The 24422-nt window shown below is 39.1% G+C and overlaps 1 protein-coding gene across 3 annotated transcripts in view; it reads right to left on the reverse strand.

Annotated features, from left to right (window-relative positions):
* The window catches only part of LOC138193158 (bis(5'-adenosyl)-triphosphatase-like), a 276788-nt gene that overhangs the window by 113274 nt on the left and 139092 nt on the right, over window positions 1-24422 (reverse strand). The window lies entirely within an intron of this gene.

The following is a 24422-nucleotide window of genomic DNA, read 5'->3' on the forward strand; positions in this document are numbered from 1 at the left end:
GGCTATTTAATGTCGTGATCTACCTGGCACTATGTTTGGTTCGAATGCTAAATTGACATAAATCCTATGACTCAATTTAAAGGGAAATAAACCATAATATCGGGAGAAATAGATTTTCCACGCAGTCTTAGCAGAACTTGAGACCAGGTGTGCACTATATTACTCTGGATCTAATGCAATCCACAACAGCTTTGCCATAAATCCTACTCTGACTCAGCATATACATTTTTCAGTTTTTGTTGACATTGTCTGAAAGGTGATTGTTCTACTTTATGTTTACATATTGGGATTGTTGTGGGTGGTGGTAGTGGTGCACTGGACTGCATTATATAAAAAGTGTTGGTATCCCATTGGGGCGGACACATTGTATCCTTTAACTCCTAAAAGACAGAAGTAACACAGGACATCAATCACAAATTGAATAAAGTTCTAAAAATGTATGTTTTGACTCATTTCTTGAATATAGATTGGTGTGTTCATGATTGCATTTGCGAATAAGGTTTCAGAGGGAGGAGGCAGCAATGGCCAAAACCCTCTCACCACGTGTCTGGTGAGTTCTTTTTGATTTGTGTTGTTTTGGTATGTTTTTATAGGTATCTAGTTGTGGGAATTTCTGTTTACGGGGTATGCAAATAAATTTGCAGTGGTTTGGAATTGGTTGCAAATAGTTTATCTGTTGACTGTGAACACATTCAAAAAGCTACTGTCTTTTTACTTTTATTTCACAGTTTTGGTGCATTGGAACTGACAGTGCAAATTGACTTGAAAGGAAAATTGCAACAGTCAGATATTTGCTGTGATACACAATGTATCTGCTTGCAAGTCTTCGATGGCATTTTCAAACCAATAGAATGAAATTAAATTAAATGAAAAACATTTAAAATTCTTTAAGAAATGATTTATTAATCATGTATTTTGTTTGCGTGAAAATAATTCCAGTTAACTCATTTAAAAATAATTTCTTTAGGTGATGGTGTATTTGCTACCTTACTGCAGTTCTGGCCGTGCAGTGGACTTGAATTAACCCACCACCTGACTCACGTCAATTTTTACAATGTCTCCAGATGTAGAGGACTGGACGGGATCTCTCTCATTGATCATTTTGCCTCCTGTTGTTTAAGAGTGTAGTGAAGGTCAGCACCTCCTGACTGAACATGTCATGTCTCCATCAGATTGGCTAAAATAACAGAAACTTCATTTTAGCACGAGGGGCTGTCGATCGGCAGATAATGTAAAGGATCAGTATCTCTGTATCTTTCTCTGTAACAAAGGTTCTCATTATGGGATGATAATACATTAAGTATTGATATAGCTATATATGTTTGAGAACATTTAAAATGTTGACATGACACCTAAAGTATACTATAATTACTAAGGGGACCAAATCATTTTGTTGGATGACAAAATTTGTATCACTGGCTTTTATTCACTGACCTCTGGTATCAACTACAGTCTACGTGATCTGCAGTAAATGGGCTAAAAAATTGATCCACACTCTATAGTCAGGAACTAGGGGGATACACCACAGTCGTAACGACATGACAGATTTCACCCAGACAGCAGCCGTAGAAACATGACGAGTTCACACATGAAGTCTTCTAGCCACTCTAAGCTCCACTTAGATCATTTGCTGTCTTCTCTTCTCCACCTGCAAAGTAGATGACAGCTCTCAGTGGACCCACTTTGGCTTTAGGGACACAGAGGGAAAAACAAGGGATTCCAGCACATTGCAAGTGGATCCCATGGGAACCAGCAGCAGTCTGCCTTCTTATCCATACAGTATCCACCAGCCTCAGTCAGTAACTACTGTATATCTGGACTGTGACATTCCAACAAAGTTACAAGTCAAGATACGATAAGTCTCAAGTCCAACGGGAGTAGAAGACTGGGGGCTCTATGATTAAGTTTGTGCTTCTTTATCACCTTGGGAAAGGTTGAGCAAAAGAGAGAAGAAAGCACCCTCTCCCCACTCCCCTCTCACACACACACACACACACACACACACACACACACACACACACACACACACACACACACACACACACACACACAAACACACAAACACACACAAAGTGAAGTACGAAAAAATAAAACTTGCGTTTTCCCGAGAGTAATCAGTTAATTGTGGGAAAGTTGCCAGCAATTTCTGATCAAAGGAGGAGCTGAATTGCAGTCCTTAAGCTTTGAAGAAGTTTAATAAGTCACCTACATGCCTAACAGTCTAGCCTGCTTATCGTTTTAATTTGAGCCTTAATGAGACACTAAGATTACCACCTCCCTCACTCAGCTCCCTGGAGAGAAAGTAAATATGGAGGACAGACATGGAGGAAAAATCAGTGTAGAGTGGCCATATTAAGTTGCTCAACTGCAGTAGTCTATTTTTCTAATGTTGAGTAGTTTTAGAGATAATTCCTGATTCAGTAAATTAGTGAAGCAATAGCCAGTAATGTCATTAGACTTTCCCTTTTGTCACCCACTTAATCAGGCTAAATATTTTTTTTTTCTTTTTCTAAGCTCTATTTAGGTCTGATTTATTGCCAAGAGCACAAGGCACGTACGATACATACGATGCATAATCACATTAGAATTCTTTTGAGTTCAGGTCAAAAGAGAGAGTTATAAAAAAAAAAAAAAAAAAAAAAACTCTCACCTCTCCAGCTGACCCTGTCACTTTCCCTCCAGAGCTAAACTCTGTTTAACCCTCAGGTGATGCCACATCTTCCCTGCACTTGCCTCAGCCCCGCTCTGGTTAATTATGGATGTCACAAACTGATGCCTGCACGTGGGGAGACCCATTATGCTGGAAAGCAAGCTGCCGACGCTGCAGAAAACATGGCACAGTGGTGGAGAGGTAGGACATGTGTTCCCCAACAAAGCTCTGTACTGCACGCGTCACAGCCTACTGATGCCACAGCAGAGGACATATTTCCCACCAATCATTTCTGACAGGCAACTAGCACTGCAGATGTGCTTCTAAAAGAAATTCTGTCGGAGCAAATGGCATATACCAGTACATGAAAAATAACAAGGATGTGTGTATGTGACAAGCAGGGTGACGAGTTAACCTCTTGCTATATCTATTTCAGAAGTCAGCAGGTGATGAAGCCCCATTTAAAGCCCTATGATACGAGTACCCCCTATGGATCTTAAGTGAATTGTTATGATTGCAGTAGTTTTCTATGTTCATAATCTACCATGCGCACAATTTGTTGAGTGATCTGATGATCCCGATAAAAAAAAGGAAAAAAAACAAAAACAAAAAAAACTTCTCCAAACACGGAACCCATCACTGGAACTATATAAATGAAACTAAATTGAATTGGATACAGTCACTATCAATTTTTTTTTTCTACTCATGAATTAACAATATTTCCAAATTATGTTAAGAGAAAATATACACTAATCCAGAAAAAAAATACATTTCTTTCAGAGTGTTATCTGTTCCAAATCATCTGATTAAAGATACTTTCCCTGAGAGGCTTGTCCCCACAGTTATGAGTCAGGTTCACTATTTGTCAAACATATCCTACACGATCAATGTAAAATGTATATTTTCTGCAGGATTGATTGAGGTATGGGTGGGTACTCCAGCTGTTTTTGCAGTTGTTTTTTTGTTTCCTCCTCTGCTTTTATCTGGTGGAGTCATGCTTGAAGGACAGAACACATTAAAATGCCTAGAATATAATCCGTAGCAGATTAATTAAAAATGAGTGAGAAATGACAATGATATAAATATGCAGGTAAGAATAACATACTAATTAGCACACTAATCTGTTATTAAGCAAGCTCAAATAAGTATCATACTATCGGAGGACCTAGTGTGGAACCAAAAAAAAAGCTGCCATGTTTGTGCTTCATGTGGCACATTCAAACAACAAAAACATCTGTATATTACTCAGATTTGCTGACCGTTCCCAAAGTATTCATAACACAATGAAACTACAATGTAGAACATGCCTAATCTATTGAAAAATGTCACGTTAAAATGTTGCCATCTGTCTTACTTTTTCAGACTTCACATTTTTTGTGGATTTAAACTTTCCCCACTGTGAACGGGACTTTGTGCCGAAATGCTAAGAAACCAGAGGAATCCACACCCACCACGCTGTTGGATCTCTCCCGGATTAAATCTATAAAGGATAAATATGCACTTGCATATTTTAAACATGTTTTACCCCCTCCCCGAGGTTTTGAGAGAAACAAAGTACCACTCTCAATTACTATTAGTGACACACTGGCTTTTAATAGGTGACGCTTGTGTTTGGGGTCAGTGTTTTCAAGTCAATACGTGTATAAAAAAAAATCTCAATCAACAAATTTTAAGAATGAACTAAAATGAACAAGACAGAGTCACCATTGCCACTCACTGAATCAGGAGCTTATACCAATGGAGCGCCTCACTGGGGGATGAGCGCTCAGCTTTAGTTCCCAGTGTGTTACTTCCTCCTTAAAAGGACTTGGCAAGAAAGTCGAAGCCACATAAATAATCATGTTCTGACAACCATAAATAAGAGCCTTCCATTTATCAGCTGGCTTTACACTGACCAGAATGTTACAGAAATACATAGTACAACATGCATGTAAGGGGGCAAATTGCAAAGTCAAACTGTGACTCTAAATCTTTCAACTGAACTGAAGGGAGTAATTCAAGATTCCCACCTCTACAGGTAACAGTTTCACCTCACATATTTCATGAGTTACACTTGAGTTCAAAGATAAATGCAGTGACAATAATAGTATGTTCACAGGTAGTTAAATGATAGAACAGGGTTCAATATGTAGCGTTCCTCACTCAAAGATTCCAATAAAGGAAATTGTGTGAGGCTTATACTGTATATCATACTTGTACTGCACTTGTACTTGACTCATGTCTGGGGCATCAGTACAATAGCACAATAACTGCAGGGAACTGCTTCATCCAACGCATTTCGTTTCTACATTCTAACCTTAAACTTAGTTGTTGAACATTAGCAGCTGCACAGTGATAGTAAAGCCCATCTGTTGACTCGAGTCTCTCGCACTGAACATGCTCATTATTCTCCATGCCACAGAGTTCACATCTTTCTAACGGTTCACAACAACATGTCACCAGACCAGTTGGCAGCGCAGATCCATTCTCAGCTTTTTATTTCCAGTCTTTCCGTCAAGACTTCACTGCAAATGTGTTTGACATCTTCTACATCTTGCCTCTCTGGCATCTTCAAACTCGACAACACAGGCATGGTTACAAGGGGTTGTTGCCCAGTTTTGTACCTTTAAAATATTACATTTAGCCTAACATTTATAAATGCCTTCCGGTCACTAACAATGTACAACTTTGTAACTAAGAATATAACATGTAACAACAATTATAATTTTTTTAGGGATCTAAAATTCTCAGCTTCTGTATCCTACAGTTAAAACATCTTCTCTGCCGTACACAAATGTATGATTATAACGACTTCATTGTCTCTATTTCCTCAACTCAAACAGACCTGGCAGCGGAAAATGACTGCAGCTTACTCACCCAGTTACTTTCCATGCGCACAAGACCTAGTGATGTACATGGTGACTACGCAATTAAAACAGAGCCCTAAGAGTTACTTCTGGTTATCAAATACACCACAGCTTATTATTTTCTGCTGCGTAGCCTCATGGGAAGTGTGGAAAATGGTGGCCCAAGCTGGTGTGAGGTAATTGACAAATGTGTGCATCTCAGTAGGAGGGACTCTCCAAATGTTGAGGAGTAGTTAACCATGTGTTTCTTTTCCTGGCGGCACAGGTTACTGCCTGCGCGCCTGAAACCTCATTAAGCATCCGCTGTCATCCTCCATCTGTTAAACATTCAGCCAGCAGAGCCAAGATGAGAAGGGAAGCAAGCTGTCCACTAACTTTCTCTCTAACTCTTTATCCTTCTCTATTGCTCTTGTACTAAGTCTATAAATCTGTTATCCTCTTTTGTTTTTTCCAGCACCCCACACTTTTTTTTGGGGTTTATTACCTCAGTACCACCTCATCCCCTTTGAATCTTCTTTTTTTATTTTTTTTACTTTCTACGCCACTTTCCTGTTGTTTTGTGTCCGAAACGGCTCGTTTGAGGGCAGCAGAACTGAGTGCCAAAAGTTTATTTGCCGCTATAAAAACAGAACAAATGTGGAGAGAGATTTACATTATGATTATGCCTTGTTTATGAGTATTCTCACAACATTTGTAGTGCCTGGCCTTAAGGTACTCAATGAAGAGCAGGTGATTCTTCCCCGTAAAATGCATTTTAGAATTCAATTTTCTTTATCAAAGATGGCTTGGTGTTATTATTTTGCATTGTTGAACATTTTCCCCTGTGTTTTATCCCTCACTCATGTGGCGACAGCTGTGTTTGCCTGGACATTTCACCGAGATGAGATACAAATTTTGTTTGATAAAAGTGAAAACAGATAAAAACTCATATGTTCATTTAAACTAGTTGTGTGAAAGACTCTGTAGCAAAATGACACCGTGGACAAACAAGAATCTGATTCACAGTTCTCATCTCTGCCATTTCCCTCACTTATACATGATTACGTGCTCTCCGTTCTGTCCTATCTCATTCTCAGTCAGCTACCTGGGTGAGTCACAGCAGAGAGGATAGAGAGACAGACAGTGAGAGAAAGACGAGTGGGTGGAGAGACAGATGGATACAGAGATAGTGCGGTATTCCCCCTGTTGCCTGTCTAAGCAGGTTGTAAATAGACAGGGTCAGTGGCTAGGGTCAGAGTTTCCGATGAGAGTTGATCTCCGGAGGCTCCAGCCTCGGGGACTCACAGCTCTGTCAACCTCGGGCCCCTTCTGGGCTCCGCCAGCTGATCCCTGTGCCCCTCCAAACTTTTTAATGAGGCAGTTAGCCGTGCAGTGGTGGCCTTTGAGTGACGTTCACTGACCGAGTGCTCTGATGAGAGGGAATATTGATAAAGCTGTCGGGAGAGAAAGCTTTACCCGACTCCAGGAATGTGTGTGTCTGTGTGAAGACACAGCATAAATAATTCCCACCCAGAAATCACCAGTCTGTCTTTTAGTTGCCACCAAAACCCAAATAATCAACACCTACAGCGTTAAGAAAAGTCTGGAAAGTTTCTCTTGTGTTTTTAGTATTATTGAGGTCAGTAGAGGCCACCAAACCCTGCACTGAGGGACCTAAAGCCCGCCCACTCACATATACTGTACATATACACATCGGTCACTGTTAATTTGGCTTTAATACAAATAGACAAAAAAAAAAAAAAAAAAAAATCCATCTTAATTTCATCAATTAAAATCTGACCAAAGTTTAGTTTGCACCAAAAACAAGACTACAAATACATAACAAGTATTTTCTGAAGTGAAACTGTTTCCTTCACCACCCAGAAATGATCTTGTTCAGAGGTTGATTCTGCTGTTTGACCTGTTACACCACTGTTGATCTACAGCTTCGTGTATTCAGTCCTGTTCTCTCTGTCAATAATGTTATCTAATGTTACCAGTCCTTGGATGAAACAGATTTATTGGCTAAATTACATCGACAGAATTAGACGAAAAGCAACGCTGCAGTGGACAGCACAGTTAACAGTAATGCCGGGTGAGCAGGAAGATGAGGGAGCACTTCTGTTCAAACAGACAAACAGGATTTGGAAACAACTGGAACTACTAATTTGGACAAATACTAAAGCACATCAATCAAAGTCAGCTTCCAAAATTAACACTACCTTAATGCAAGCTGTAATATAACAGAACTATAGATACTACAACACATAATAATAATAATAATAATAATAATAATAATAATAATAATAATAATAATAATAATAATAATAATGATAAGAATAATAATAATAAAGGCCTGTATGTGATTATTGCACATCTGGAGAAGTTGTAACAAATATAATGATGCACTCTCATCAAGTCTCTTAACAGATGGGTTGGGGTGAGATGCAAAATAAATTGGTGGAAATGGACGTGTATCCTCTGGTTGTTTTGGTTCATGGACACATGATAACTCCTCTGAAACATCTGTCTAAGTGTGTGTGTGTGTGTGTGTGTGTGTGTGTGTGTGTGTGTGTGTGTGTGTGTGTTTGTGCAACACACTCAATAATATGAAACTAAAATAAAAGCCTCATCCACAAAATGCAGTTTGCCCCTCATTCCGCATGACATTTCTATAGTGCCTGACAGACGAGGGTGTTGCAAGCAATCCTACTTTGCATGTTCATGACACCACAAGAGGTAAATGAGTTATTTATAATTTCAGTGAATACCTCTTTCATCCAGTTTCTTAAAGCAGTTGCATACATGAAAATGTAGCTTTAACAAACTGTAGCTGTCAAGTGCCGATAATAAAAAAGTATTTTACAATAAAAACATTGTCAGTGAAGATTCTGTACATATAGTCAGTATGAGTATTTTGCCAGATAAAATGAAGACAACCTATCATCCATGCAGCTACAACTCCACCTGATGTATGTCCATTAAACCAGCATAGTCACATGTGAATGCAATTCATAGAGATAAGATTGGACTGTTACTCTTTGTCAGATGTTCTGGTTTTTAAGCTGTCAGTTGGTCGAATGAGGAACTGTTGGGCTTCATCAAATTAACCCAATCACAGCAGCTGTCCTTATCATCATCGTTAGCTCAAGTCATATTTCTCTATGCCAAAAGGCAAGCCAGCCAGCTCCCTGCTATCCCTGACCTGCTGCAGCATAATATAAAATAGAGAGGTGGGACACCCTTTGCTTACACTTAATCTACTAATGCTTCCAAATTAATGTGGTACAAATCTATCATAGTTAAAATTCTACATTTAGCTGATCATATGAGCCAAAATGATAATAGCTGGGAGCACAGGGCTGCTGCTCAGTGCTGCGCTGCATGTTATTAACCAGCTAAAAGCTGTCTGGTTTACAAAGAAGGCACTCAAGGGAACAATAAGAAGAGGTCACGGGAACAGAAAAAACAGCCAAAGGCCTCATTTCATCAACATAAAGTCATACATTGTTTTGAATGTCTTGCTTTACCTTTGTTTCCTGATAATTCAGTAAGTCTTACATGAGTAATGTTAAATTTGTACGCACAGAAAGTACCACATAGTCAATTTCTGTATAGTATGCTATATTGATTATAATCCATTGTCATTTTACAGAAGCTCCCAATTATTTCAGGTCCACAACATGAGTGTCCATAATAAAGGAATATTCTACTTAAAACCCACATGTGCTTGCACTTAAAATGGAACTGTGACGTGTTTGTAGCTTGTGGTGAGCTGAGAGTCACAATTAGAACTCCAATGGCTACCAAAAGTCACAACAAACTATTTAAATGACAACTTAGGAACTTTTCAAGCCACTCCAGGAAGATAATAAATTTTTTAATTGTCCCACCATATTTGCTCAGCGTTTCCCTAAAACATTTTCACTAAAATCTAAGTACAGCTACCACGTTTCTAACATGGCTACAATAGCTGCTTGACCTAAAAACCTACTAAGGTAGATGTGAGCAAAAAATAAGAAAAGCTATCAGTGCCAAGAACAAGTGGAAAAGGTGTCTTTAACCATGTTGTACTCGACTAATAATATTGTTCACTTCAAAAACACCCAAAAGTGACAAAAAATAAAATAAGGTTGCCATCGATCTGTCTCTTCAACATTTAAACTACTAAGTGGAACAATTATTTATGTTATTTTTTTCAATTGCACCGTGTATTTTATGTGTTCATCATCTTTTCTACTCTTTTACCTTGAAAATAAGTTGCATTTGACCTTTTTATTTAGCACCATCAACATTCTGATGCACATGTCACCTTGTTTATGATAGTCTCATCAACATTAGGCTCTTTGTGCAATTAGTAAACTCACCAAAAGTAGCCGAAGGCAGATTACGTAGGTGCAAGAATAACACTATGTACAACAATATCAGTTTTCATTGCAGTAGTATTTTTGATAATGATGATCAATACTCTTCAGCTCTGTGTTGTGAAACAGTTCACACATAATAATCTGCTCTCAATACATTCTTAGCTAGATTGAGAAAAAAAACAACTAGAGCTGCAACAATTTATCAATTAGTTGTTAACTATTAAACAAATCGCTAACTCTTTTGATAATCAATTATTGAATTTAAGTAATATTTTAAGAAAAAAAACTTCAAATTCTTCGAGTCCAGCTTCTTTTGTGTGGATAGTTTATGGTTTCTTTAGTGACAGTAAAGTAAATATCTTTGGGTGGTGGATAAGTAATATGTGGTTCTCATAGGACAGTCATGCTACAAACATACTACCCTCTTACATAGTAGAATAGGATGCAATGCTGTAGATTAAACTAGCCAACAATACACAAAGCAGTATTAATAATTCAAAATCATCAATGTGAGTCAAATACAAAAGTCCAAATAGCCATTCACTGTAGACTAAAATAAACACATCAGTAAATTAGAACAGTGTGAAAATAACTGCAAGTGCAATACTAATATCCAAAAAACAGCCTCAGCTATAAGTCACTGCAACTTTCCTTAGAAGTTGTTAGAAGGGTCATCTCATCTCATGGCTTCCTCAGAGTAACACGTTTGTATATTTGTGCCAGGATTTGTGTTGTGCTGGGTACAAAAACTGGTCTCTTTGTCCTCCGACAATGATGGTGCGGAGACTGGTGTGAAACCTGCCACAGCCAGTGCTGCCAAGTACAGTGGCCTTGCTTAGGGCGCTGTAACTGAACTGCAGGGAAACCTTTGTTATGAAATAAATTAAAATAAATGCATACTGACCATGGCATCAACGTTTTACAGCTGAATGAAGCATGTGCATGCCTAAAAATTACAACTAATATGCAGGAAAAGGCAGCAGATGCACAGTCTGACTGAAAAAAAAAAGTAAAATCATGAAGCATGCAAAGTAAGATTTTTGGAGGCAGAAATATGTATTCATTGACAAAGGGGTGCAAAAGCAACACAAGAAAACACGAAGGGAGCCGTGACTAAACTGTTTAAAATTAAAAGTGAACATGAAGTAATTTATTCAATTAACATCCCTCTGTACCCTCAGAGACTTGGTGCTGTTGACGAGGGCTCAAATCACTGTTGTTAGTGCCAAGTTAATGTGACTTCTCCCTCTCATTGGCTGTCACGTTATTTTAACAGCCATGCTTACATATTAGCAGTGCTGATCAGCACGGCGCTGTTGTGTAGGGAAGGATTCATTAATAATTCAGAGCTGAGCCGTCCGTTGGCCCTGTGGGAACTATCAAGATGTGAGAGCAGATGAAGACGCCTGGCAGGTATTAAATATGTTATCTAGATCATAAGCAATCTACCATGCTAGCTAAGGCTCCTTCGTGAGAACATACATGCACAAATGAGCAGACGTGCATATTTCTACACAGCTGAGACACACACACACACACACACACACACACACACACACACACACACACACACACAGAGACACACACACGCACACACACACACAAACAGTTCCGTGTGGAACAGGATTACAGATGAAGCGGGTGAGAGGTAGGGGAGATCACAGAGAGGAGGTGGATTTATCTGCTGCATTAAGAACACTGATAGGAGATAGATAAAGGCTTTTGTGCTTGGTGGGTGAGGACATGCGGATCAGATTCGGCACTACGCTCATGAAAATGAGAAGTCTGGCGTTGAATTGACACACTGTCCTGCATGTGTTACTGTCAATGTGACCAAAGATACTGTTCAGATAGTTTGTACAGCAGGTAAAATGTAATTAGACTTATTTTTCAGTTAGCAACACCAGTGAGTTACAGTGTTAACGGGTGGAGGGGGGAAGGCTCTTCTGAAAATAAAGTTAGTGACTTTTAGGTATCGAAAAGGAAACCAGAATTCCCTGGTGCAGTTCCAGTAAGTAAAAAAAATAAATACAAAATTATTATTTAGCATCAGACTGGCCTATGTAATAATGTAAAAAAATTAACACATGAATAAATGTAACATTACTCGAGGATAAGCAATCTAATACAGAAATACATTTTGCATTTCTGTTCTCTCTATAATATTTTCACATTTAATGAAGACCATTTTCCAGGAGTTCATCACAAAACAATCACGTTGCAAGCATGCAATTAGATCAGACATGTCTGTAATAACAACACAGAGAAAAACAAATGGAAACACTGTCAGACAACTCATATTACAGCTAAGAGATTATAATATAATTGATATGGAGGGTTGTGATGCTGTATGTCCATGTGCAATTGTGCTGCTGTCCCAGTAGCTTCATGCTGAAAAGGTAATTGTTTAATTGTAGTTGAAATCTCAGTAAATACAGTAAACGCAAATGTGAGTTGTTATTGAAGAATGACTGAGGAACAAATCAGAAACCATGTTGTGCAATACAAAAATAAATGAATGCTGATTGAGGAGTTCCTGGATAACACACACTGGACAAATATATGCCTGTTGCAATTCATGATTCTCTGTAAAACATGAAAAACAATCACTTTCTCCATGAGTCATTCCTGATAACATCTGAACCAGTCAGCATACGACACAAACTCGTACCCACTAATTTTTTACTTTATCATTAGTAACTCTTTTTGTGCACCCCAAAGTGCAGCGACACATTAGAGTTGTTCTAAACTAGTTCCTCGTCACTTTATTTGCACAGATCTGAGCAATTAACAATGCGTTCCTTAATAACAACTAAAAGAGAGCAAAAAGAGAAAATACTTATGTTGATGATAATTAGTAATGGAGGAGTGCAGTGGGCACCAACAATAGAAAGGGGACGTTATAATTATATAGCATGAGGTACAGATTGGAGGTACAGCATTCACTGCTACTGTGGGTGTGAAACGTTGTGCGCTAGCTCTAAGGCTAAATTGGATTTAAAGGGTTAATTATGGGAATGTTGCATATAAGTACAATTTATAACAGGGTGTAAAAGCAGTGTACTTAAAGCTACCCAGTTAAGTATTCCTTAAAGTAGTAGATCAGGCGAGGACGGTGATGTAATCAATGTTTGACAATATTTATGATATGACAATACAAACATTATTTTAATTAATGATAATTGTGTCGTGCTATGGATTGACTATAGGAACAAAAACAGGTTGTATTCAAATCATGCTTTTGGTAGACAATAAAAGCAGTGCTTTGGACAGTGTGTTAACAGGTACTCTAATGTGTTGAGAGGTTACATGCATTATATTTCTATGCACTCAAGTAGAATAGTGATTAAAGAAACTAGAATTACATTCGAGGAGTGATTTCTTACGGTAAAGAGCGCCTACCAGCTAATCCCCAGGCAAGTATTTTCTGTGGCCACAATACAAGTGAGCAACTGCACATACTGTATATATTATACCAACTGAACTAAACTAAGCTCTCTCTTTCAAACGAGTCCATTTGGATTTATTAATGAGAAATAAACCAATTCCAAATAAATCTACAATTCCATTTAGCTTTCCAACATAACATTACAAAAGGTGATGAATTGAAAAATGTCCCGTTGTAACGGTGAGATAGAACCATTTGTGCCAAAGGGGAAACACGTAGTCTGTATTGTGTTGTCTAATTTCAACAACGTAAGCTTTGTTGTGCAGAAACAATTACAGCCATCAAATGATTGCAGTAGAGTTACAATATTAGAACTTGGAAGCACTACACAAAAAAATATTAAATATCAATATCAACATTTCAGTTATTAAGCAACTACACAAATGTCCTCACCTTAACTTCATCCACATACTTTTTTTTTTTTTTTTTTTTTTTTTTATAAAATCCTGTATCGGTGAATGCTGTATGGGAACTATTCTCGCAATACCTTACTCACAGTAAGAATATTAAAATTTAAGAATGGAAGTGTGATATTATTCATCAAGACGCATAATATATGCATTGCGACGGTGAAAGCTGATGTGTCAAAAAACTCAATACAATTTCAGTGGTAAAAGGATTACTTGAAAACGGATGTTCCTGCAGGAGACCAATCTGCGAAGCAGGGCCTGGCTCCGTGTTCTTACTCATCTTCCCAATCAAAAAGTCATTTTCACTTCCAGTGCAGGATGCATAATGTATGACAGGGTTAATCAACTTGAAACAAGGAAGGGAGGGAGTGATTTTGCTAGAACAGCCTGCCCTCGCGAGGCCTTCTCCCCACCATCCATTGGGGCTTTCTCTCCATCTACTGTCATCTTTGTGCACTCTTCTTTCCTGTCTCTCTTCATTTGACTCCTGCATACAACCCCGTGGTTCCTTCACCACTATCCTCACCCCTGTAGGAGCTGGTTCACAAGGGAACCCCCAGCAGCCATCAATCCTGATGTTCTTATATAGCCACAAATTATTTGTATTGTCTTATTCAATTGAAAACTCACCATTCATCTTCCTGCACACAGCTGTGGCATTTTCGTGGGTACAAAACAAACTCTGCACGCACACGCACACGCGCACACACACACACACACACACACACACACACACACACACACACACACACACACAGGTGTAAACATTAATGCTGCCATACCTTTGGAAGAATTTCCATTGACTTACATTCATTTCTTACAGATTTTCCATAACCATAGCCTTAATCTAAACCTAACTTCGCCCTAACTATAAACAAAGTCTTTGCCCTTTTAATGATTTGTGTTATGTGGACTTGATTTCGTCCCCCAAAAGAAGTCCCTACAACGTTACTGTGTAAACAGATTTGTGTACCCACAACATAAGAAATACAAGCACACACACTGCACATGCTCCTTTTGAAATAAATTATTACAGTGTTGGAGATTTACTTGCTGCTTGAGCCGAAGTGGAAAAGGCAGGAGAAAATAAAAATCATCTTTATTGTTTATGACTGTACATTCTCCCCCTTAGACTGCTATTGGGGAGCAGAAACAGAGAGATACAGGTGAAGGCACACACACACGGACAGAGGGGAAAAAAAAACAGAGAAAAAGAAAAATTGCCAGGCTGGGAACTGGAATTGATTTGACGTGGGGCTCTGGGGCCACGTTATGAAGAGGTTGCAGTAGTTGGGAGAGGTTTGATGGGTAGGTGTGGGTGGGGGTGGGGGTGGGGTCATAGCAGAGTTAGAGCCATCATACAGTGAGTGTTACATTACTGCCTGCCTACACTGTCAGTAAATAAAGCTCTAAACCCTCACTAATGAGCCCAAGAATAGTTGTACTCCACAGACAAAACTTTAATATTCTGCCATGTACAGCAACGTAAACAACAAGATTGATGGTTGAGGGAATCTCACAGCTTTTGGATGTCTTAAGAAGTGAGATGTGACAGGCGCTAAAATTGAATCCATCAGACAATGACATAATACAACGTATAGAATGCGGAGGGAGTGTTTAGGAGCAATTTTTTGTCATATATATATATACATGAAATGTATCTCTCTTGTTAGCTTCTGCTAACAAAGACTGTTTAGACGTCAATTTGAAGGAAGAAGGATCACTCGCGACAAGGAATATAACGTTTATCTTCCTTTACTGTCGAGAATGGCATCATTAGTGCAGTCTTTTAAACGCTCTAACTCCAGTGCAGATGAACTTTTCATGACCACACCAGAGCTAGCGAGTGATCATTCACAGCATATGTACAAACAACCAAACTGAACCAGCAAATAGCTGAAAAGATCCTTGCTTTTGCTCTGTCACATTACAGAAGGCGATTTGGTTGTTGTTGAGCTTGCAAGTCACGACATGCCAGTTCCATGCAGTAATGATGCTACAATGAGGGGGTACTATCTGCCGTGGAAAACAAAATCCAGAAAATGACCAAATACCAAAATTGAGTAGAATACTAGACTAGTATAATAGTACCATCAGTGACAATGCAGCTTTGTAGGCTCTAAAATAGTGAAGACCATGCTGTAATCTCTGTTCATTTGAAATATAAAGCCAAAAAAAAAGCCAAAAAGAGAAGGACACATACAAAAGAAAAAGATCTCCAACAAGCCCACTCTACCACGAGGAGATCAGAGCACCAAAAAAGAAACACAATGAGCTGTCGATTATTCCACCTGTCTGTCAACAATATCCAACTGGTCAACAACAAAAACAGATTGTAAAACATACATTATGGTGCAGCTTTTACATTTTGGTAATGAACTACTCTAATAAAGGCAATGTAGTTAAAACCATTTGGGAAATGATTTCGGAAGTGCACAATGTTGGAACGAGGAGGATTTACAATATTCTAGATAACAATTAGCAGCCGAGAGCAAGTCGGGAAGAGCGCAAGAACACACATGGACATACATTCAACATTTTTGTAAATGTTCATACAAAAACAGACTGAAGACACACCCACCCCACATACACAGAAACTAAATTATATGTTTTATTCAGCCTGGTTTTTGTAGTTTCTGTCAACCTTTAAGAACATTTCACTCACCAGAATCGTCTAAATCTGAGATGCAGCAACACAACTGGCGATTTACAGATGAGTTCATGAGTTCAAACAACTCATGGGAGAATACCCCTCAGGGGAGCCCAAGAAGGGGTGAAGTATGAGCATCCCAAATGGACTGTGACTCAAGCAAGACAGGTGATGATGTACAAGTGACCCAAAGGGGACCGAGGCAAGGGTGAAGGCCAAGACTGGGACAAAGCGCAGGAGCAGCCGAGTGTGTTGATGATATTTGCTCCACAGTATGACAAGGTGATGGGGGAAAAAAGACAGAAGTTGGTTCAGGTAGAAGTGAGCCACTGCTTCAGGCTAACTTTTCACATCAGTCGCACCGATGCGCCAAACATTTTCATTTCAGGGCACCAGCTCATAATTACATTGGACCTAAAATTATTTACTGGGTCTTTTGGCTCCACAATTAAATATTTTAAGCATTACTGTTTGTCACTTTGGAAACACATTGTTATTCGTTAACACTTTATGTAAATTATTAAAGATTCAAGTGTCCTGCTTTATCCTCCACCGCTGTTGAAAAAGTTCTGAGACATGTTTACCACCACTTGGAATAAACTGCAGCTCATTCGAGTCCCTACAAACAGCAAAATGTATCAACACAAAACTCAGCTGTCCATGAGACATATTTAATAGTGATACGGCAACACCAGGTGACTAGTGGTACTTTTATGTTATGGTACAATACTAAAATGCTAAATCTATGTTCTTAATTTATCCAGTACTGAGAGCAGAACCAGGAACATGGGGGCATATCAGTGCTTCACTTTAGGTTTCTGTATACATCCTCATTCCCTAGGGTTGATTTCAGATGGATTTATGACACTAAAATGACCCCATACTCTAAACTGCCTGCAGTTACTGTGGGACATCGCAAAAGCAATACTCGTACTGCATTACTTACCTGTTGGTTTGTTGAAAATTCCAGATAATGGAATCCTTAGTTGACCGTCTGATTAGGCTGGACTCTTTCATCAGCCTCTCTCAGTGATAAGCAATGATTTATAACAAGGTATTTGATGGTGGCTACTATTTCATCAGTGACAACAGCTCTTAGTCTCTTTTAAACACCCCATTCTTACTCTTTTTTACTTACCCCCTGTTCTCCCTTGACCTGGTCCAACCGCTTTTCTGCAGGGTCCAGCTTTTCTCCCTCGTCATCTTCCTTTACCTCAACCAACTATTCCCGTCCATTGTTTAAGCATGTACTTTCTCTCTCTGCTCATTTTTGTTGCTCTTTTCTCACATTGCAAGAAGTCAGTCCAAATATTTCCTTTTTTTTAATATGTCCATGTAATCGTATGAACCTAAACATCTGGCTATGTCTCAGATTAGGATTGTGGTTAGGCTACACAATTTAAATCAGATATTTCTCATAAAAAGCTTATTGGCTGCTTCAATATAGCTTTTGAGCTGTTGTTGCTTCCTTACTGACATGCTGCGTGAAAGCATATCATTTAAGACAAGAAAGATCCATTGTTTCGGTCGAGGGTAGGTTTGTATGTAAAGGAAATTTAAGCATTTCGGAAGCATATTAATTCACTGTTTATTTGCTGTGAACAGAACTAAAGAACTGTAAATTAAATGAATATTCTGGAAGTGTAACTAATAAACAATGAGTCTATATGACAATCATTTTTAGGAAAGATCTCACAAAACGAGTAGGAAATTATTCAAAGACAACAAAATTATATTTTATTTTATGTGCTTTTACTAAATTAAAACTCAAGTGCAGAGCTTTACTTCCCTGTGGTGTACAGGTCACCTGTGGTTAACATATTTTTGTTTAATTCCACTGTAATTAGAGTAAAATTGAAGTTGTAACCTTTTGTGTTACCCAAAGCTCCACGGAGCCCTGACATTGCCTGGCCAGAGTAAATAGCCAGTCCCATGATGATGATGTATCTGATGACCTGTGGCGGTGCTGACAAGAAGCAGGCTTTTTAGCATGGAAGTCATTACAGCGCTCTGACCTCCTTTCTAATGACAGTGACACCATAACCTCACACTGCTGTGTCGCCCGGCTCATCTACATGCATCCGGGGTGAGTGGGTGACACAGGGTCAGGGAGAACATGAGGAGCTGCCAGCTCTACCAGCTGCTGACCGCAGTTAATGGCTGCACATCCTAAACCCAAACTACCAGGACAGACAGCAGCATATGGGTGGAGCTAACCTGACACCAGCTCTGCAGCGGCATCAGAACATCAAGAGCACCAACATCTGGCTCTATTATGGAGGGATAATTAGCAATCAGCTGGGCACAAATAATAACTCCTGGTCTAAACCAGTGTCCAACATAACATTTTTCTCCACTGGACAATTTGTTATCAATGTCCATGAAACGCCTCACGTGGAGAGTATTGCTAGCCAGTCGGCTGTGAGCAGAGAAGTGTCTAATCACCACTGCAGCATTGTAACTCAGATAGGTGTGAGGCCAAACATAAGTTAGTTTGAGAAGAGGGCAATAAGGTGTTCTAATCGAATGTTACCTTTGCTTTACCTCGAGTAAACATTACATTAAAAGCAGCCAGGAGGCTTATAAACCTTACCTGTGGTATGGGAAACCATTTTACATTAAGCAACAGTATTATTTCTTTGAAATCTTAATTTTTAGGACTTGGCTGTATAGGAAGAAAATATATTCTGGCCATCAATGGGAGCATAGAGCACACAGCTTCTGAGCAGCAAATCATTGAGCAAATAAAAAACCCGAAATAAATACATAAAAAAATAATCCTGCACCTTGACTGATTTTAAATGATTTGTAGAAAAAGAGAGCTTGCCAGTGTAGATTATGTCCTCGCTCGCTTCAGACCTGGCTATGATTGTATATATACAATAATAACTGCTAAATAATTCAGCTAAGAAGATTTGTGAGCAAGTTTTGATTTTGTGTTCTGACAAAATTTCTGAGATCCAATAGTCTCAAAAGCCTTTTGATCGTGTGGTTACATTTTAAATTCCCATTATTGTGTAATTTTATACAAATAAAAGTTGAGGTTAATGTCAGAACTTCGTGTTAAACTCTTAAATGATACAAACACCGTCACTGCAGTCACATTTATCTATACTTTATCTATTGTTTGAGCAAGACATCCCAATCTGGTTAACATTGTGTTTCCACCACAATACATGTCCATTTCAGATTTGCAAACGATTGTAATTTGGAGGAGCAACATTTGGTATAAACATAATATAAAGTCATGGTGTAGATCATGTGGGACATCCAGTGTCAGCATTATTTCTCAAACCAATTTCAAAGTTCAGAGCTGCACAGGGAGATCACTCCACAAAAACCTTTTTAAACAAGTCGATGACCTTTGAAAGAGGCATGCATTTATTAGGAGGAAAATTGTGCAGTGGTCATTATTCTTTGGCTGCTGTTATATCGGAGAAACGCAATTAGATTGGCTGTTTCAGCACACTGCTTATTCATGACAGACATTTCATTCATTTAGCAACACGGCCTTCCACTGTCATCAGCGAGGACTCTGTCTTTCATTTATTTCACTTCATTTTGCAAGAGGCTGGTTGTTTTCACAAAGCCTAATGAAAAAACACAACAAATGATCAAGCCGAAGTCATCCTGCAAGATCCATGAGATTCATTACTCATAACATATCTACATATGTGTTTTCTGTTGCAAAGTGATGAAAGAGTAGCTACTGCCTTAGTGGTAGTTAATGGGTATCTAAAATCACAGCAATATGATTTCACAACAAAAGATGGAAAATAACGTAAACATACACAACAATTTGTGAATAAAGCTTGTTTGCATACAGGGATTAGAGCATTTTCGGGACTGATTTTTTTTTTTTTTTTTTTTTATAGTGCTCTATTAATCCCCGAGGGGAAATTTCTTCGCTACAGCAGGGGGGGGGCTCTCAGGGGGGGAGCTGCTGCAACAGGCTGCCACTAGCGCGGCGCCAGGTAACCTGACCTGAGGTGCATGTTTTTGGATTGCAGTCAGGATTTAGAGTGCATTATTACATAGAAGAACCACTGTTAAAAGTTCCCAATAATCTTCTCATTGCAGTCTTAGATTTGAATTTGGCGGGCTACCAAGCTATATTAACAGCTTCCCAAGTTTATTTTGCAACAAAGTTTAGCATTTTGTATTTCAATTTTGTATCTGTCCAGCAGAATAACGCCAACCATGATACATTAACTAGTGGACAATCTCCCCTCAGTCTTGTTCACTTTGGTCTGTTTGTAGCAGCGGCTCAGCAGTGCCAGCCTTATAAAGTGAATTTATGTCACTGAGTGAAGGAGGAATCAAAGTTACACGATTGGTCAGCCAAGTTCTGCAACTTCAAAATAAAAGCCCTTGTCTAAAATAGAAAGTCCTCTCCCACACAGTCTAGCCATATACTGGGATTTGACCTCGTCTTGTGTTTCTTCCAGGTGGCTGGGAGCCCAATAGTAGAACAAACACGGGGTTTTATGTTAGGTAAATCTTGTATCAGAACACCTTATTTCACTCTTTTCATACTTTTGAGGCTTCACATGAATTTGGTTCAGAGCAGTAACTCAGTGGGGACAAGAGACCTTGCTGTGCATAGCTGCTTAGCAAGAGTCTATTGATGATAGCCTGTGACGTGCGAGCGTGTGAGGTGTTCAGGGGACATCTGTAAATGGTAGCTTGTGAAAATATCCTGGGTTACACTCTTAGCCTCCAGTACTACTGTGAGCAACCTCGGATTTATTTTTGACCAGGATATGTCCTTTCGCTCAAACTCTATAGGACTATATTCTTCCACCTGTGCAATACTATAAAACATTAGGGAGAAAAACTGATGAACTAGTCTGTGCATGTGTAACCTCTTGACAGGACAGTTGCAATTTTGTCATTATCAGGATGTACCAACGCGTCTCTGAAAAGCCTCCTGTTGATCCAAAATTCTACAGCAAGAGTACTGACAGGATTAGGCAAGATACGTCATATTTCTTTCATATTAGCTTCTCTTCACTGGCTCCCTGTAAAAAAACACAATAGATTTAAAAAGTCTCCTTCTTACATACAAAAGCATTAACGACCGTGCTGAACAATTTTGTAACAATTTCACAGTACCATATTATCCCAACAGGATGCTTTCTTCTCAGAGTGCTGGCCTACTTGTGGTTGCTCGTGTTTCCAAAAGTTAGAATGGGAGTCAGAGCCTTTAGCTTCCCCCCCCCCACCCTCCTCTTCCCGTGTGAAACATGCTACTAGTTTGGGCACGGGAGGCAGACATCCCTCCTACTTTGAAGATTAGGCTTGCAATTTTTCCTTTTAATACAATTCATAGTTAGAGCTTGCTAGGATGACCCTGAAGCTTGCTTTATATATACTTATATAGGCCAAGGCTGATGTGGGACCTCCCATGTTACTCTGATCACCTCTCCTCTCCTCTCTCTTTCACTTTCCATGCATTTTTATGCTAGTATTGCCTATCAGTATGTGTCATCTCTCTCCAGTAGTTTGTGCTTTTCCTCTGTGTCATTGCTCTCCCCCAGTTTGTATCTATTCAATTCAATTCAACTTTATTTATATAGCGCCAAATCACAACATAGGTTATTTCATGGCACTTAACACATGAAAGTCCTTACAGCAAGATATATGCAGGTAAGTCTGGCTCCGGAGCTATATGTTTCTGATCTGCAGGTTACCTGCCCCATTAACCTGCTCAGTGTTCATCATTTTTCATCTCTCTGTCCTCGCCATCATTGCTTATATGGGAATTGTTGAGTGTCTCTCTATAATGTTTTTAGGACCTGAAAACTTTAAGTTCTCTGAGATGACTCATGCTGTGATTTGGCACAATGTACAAAAAAAAATATTAAACTGAAGGCATTAATGAGACAGATTTGGAGTAGTTAAAATGTATATTATTTTCCTCTGCTAGATAAGCTAAGTTGGGCTAGTATGTTCCCCTGTTTCCAATTTTTTTTTTTTTTTTCCAGACTGATATTTGTACTGGAAGGAGAAAAATAAATTGGTTTTCATCTTCTTTATGGATTCCAAAAAAAGTCTGGGTATCTTGAAAAGAGTGATAAGCACGTTTGTGTAAAAGTCCACCAGAAATAACGTTCAAAGTCTAGCTGGATTTAAAACCAGTCATTCTTTTATTATGTCAAAAAGCATGACAGTAATTTTGGTATACAAAATATTAAAACAAAAGGTGGTCATTGGACAAGACTCTAGACATGCTCCTTCAGTCTCCTAGCCTCAGACAGTGCAAATCAACTGGTATCTATGTCTAATTTAGCATTTATGCTGACATATGTTGCCATTTGCAGGCACATTTTTAAACTGTGCAATGTGCTACAGCTGAAAAGGTATTTGGCTATGTAACCTAAAAGTTGATATAAGCAGAGCACTTGGTGTTTTTTTTTTTTTTGGCAAAAATTAAAAAAACCCACATCCATGCTGAAAGGTAATATTGGCTCAATTAGAGGCATACAAGTGAATATTTATATATTTGAATGGTTCTTTAAGTCAAACACACGTACTTCACACTCCTCTGCACATTAGCAGTAGAGGAGATGATGTCCAGATTCAAGTTGGTTGCAAATCAGCGATAAACTCTCCTGGAAGGCACACCAGCTCATCTACTGCCTGAGAAGTCTGACGAGGACTAGCATGCACACATCCATTCTCAATTGCTTGTAAAGAAACCTCACAGAGAGCATCCTGATCTGAAGCATAACTGTCTAGTACGAAAACTGTTCTGCATCAAACAAAAATGCATTGCAGTGTGACTTAAGATTGCCCTGCTCATCACTGGGTCAAGTTTCCAGCCATCAAGAACATATACATCAAGCAGTGTAAAAAAATGCCTTTAATGCCCACAGCACCCGGAAGAGTCCCTCTCACTTCTCACATGGATTCTTTACACTCCTCCCAGCTGGAAAAGGACTATTTGGAGCATTCAGACCAAGTTTTACAAACTCATCAAAAGTTTCTTCCCACAAGCAGTCACACTGCTGAACTCATCTGCCTTGTGGACTCACACTTCTGTTAGCGCAGTCCTAACTCTCCTCTCATCTTTTACATCACGTATACTGCACTCACTTTACAAGCATGGACACTTTAATCACCAACTTCAATGCTGCGAAAGATATGCACAACAGTTATTACTGCTGACGACCCGCAGTTGGTCTACCTCCTTACATTTTTGTCTTCAACATCTACATGAAATGGAATTACAATAACGTTGACTTTAACTTGAGGAGCTGTGGAGGTGTTGGCATGAACCACTTACATGAGTAAAAGTGGGAAGTGTCAGGTCATAATGTCAGTGCTGTGCAAATGAATGAGTGGGACTAGATATTTCCAGCTGCAAATCCGGGAACGTTTTGTCAAATTTGAGTGCTCTGGGGAAAGCAAATATATATTTTATATCAGTCAGGGTTCATGTTATGTTGAGAAAGCGACCGTTTAAAGCAAGAGGTTCCATAATGTGATTTGGCAGTAAGGAATCAGTGTCGACGAGAGAGCTAATCCCTCCAGTGTTTCTCCCATGTGCAAATAACAGCGATGATATGTCTGCTTCCGATATGTTGCTAATGCTGCTGCCATTTACTTTTAATAAGAGTAGAGGACAAGAGACGTGGAGAAGAGAGGCCTTCGCCTTATCTCTTTAGACACAAAAATGACATCATTTTGAGGTGTGGACCCTTCTTGTCCAGGTCAGTTCACACACCTGTGAGTAAAGCAACTTTGCCCTTACCAGACAAAGAGGGCACAATGATTGTAACAACAAGCACCGGGATTTGGCGTCAACAATGATGCAAGCAATGGTGATCGCCTTTTTAGGATTATCATTCGCTAACGTAAAAAACATCCTGCAACTTCACTTAAGTATCGTACAGCAAAAGTACAGTCAAGTACAAGGGAATGAAAGGTAGGTCTCTGCTATCCGGCAGCAATGTTCAGCAAGGTGTGAAAAAGGATACACTATTTTTTGGATGGGTTGGAGGCACGGTCCCTTTGGATTGTTGGCGTATGATATATTTTTACGTTCAATAAATGTCAGTAATTGTTTT

This window comes from Embiotoca jacksoni, unplaced genomic scaffold (assembly GCF_022577435.1).
Source record: "Embiotoca jacksoni isolate LCO1_2020_lvr unplaced genomic scaffold, fEmbJac1.0.p SCAF_1, whole genome shotgun sequence".
NCBI lineage: Eukaryota > Metazoa > Chordata > Actinopteri > Embiotocidae > Embiotoca > Embiotoca jacksoni.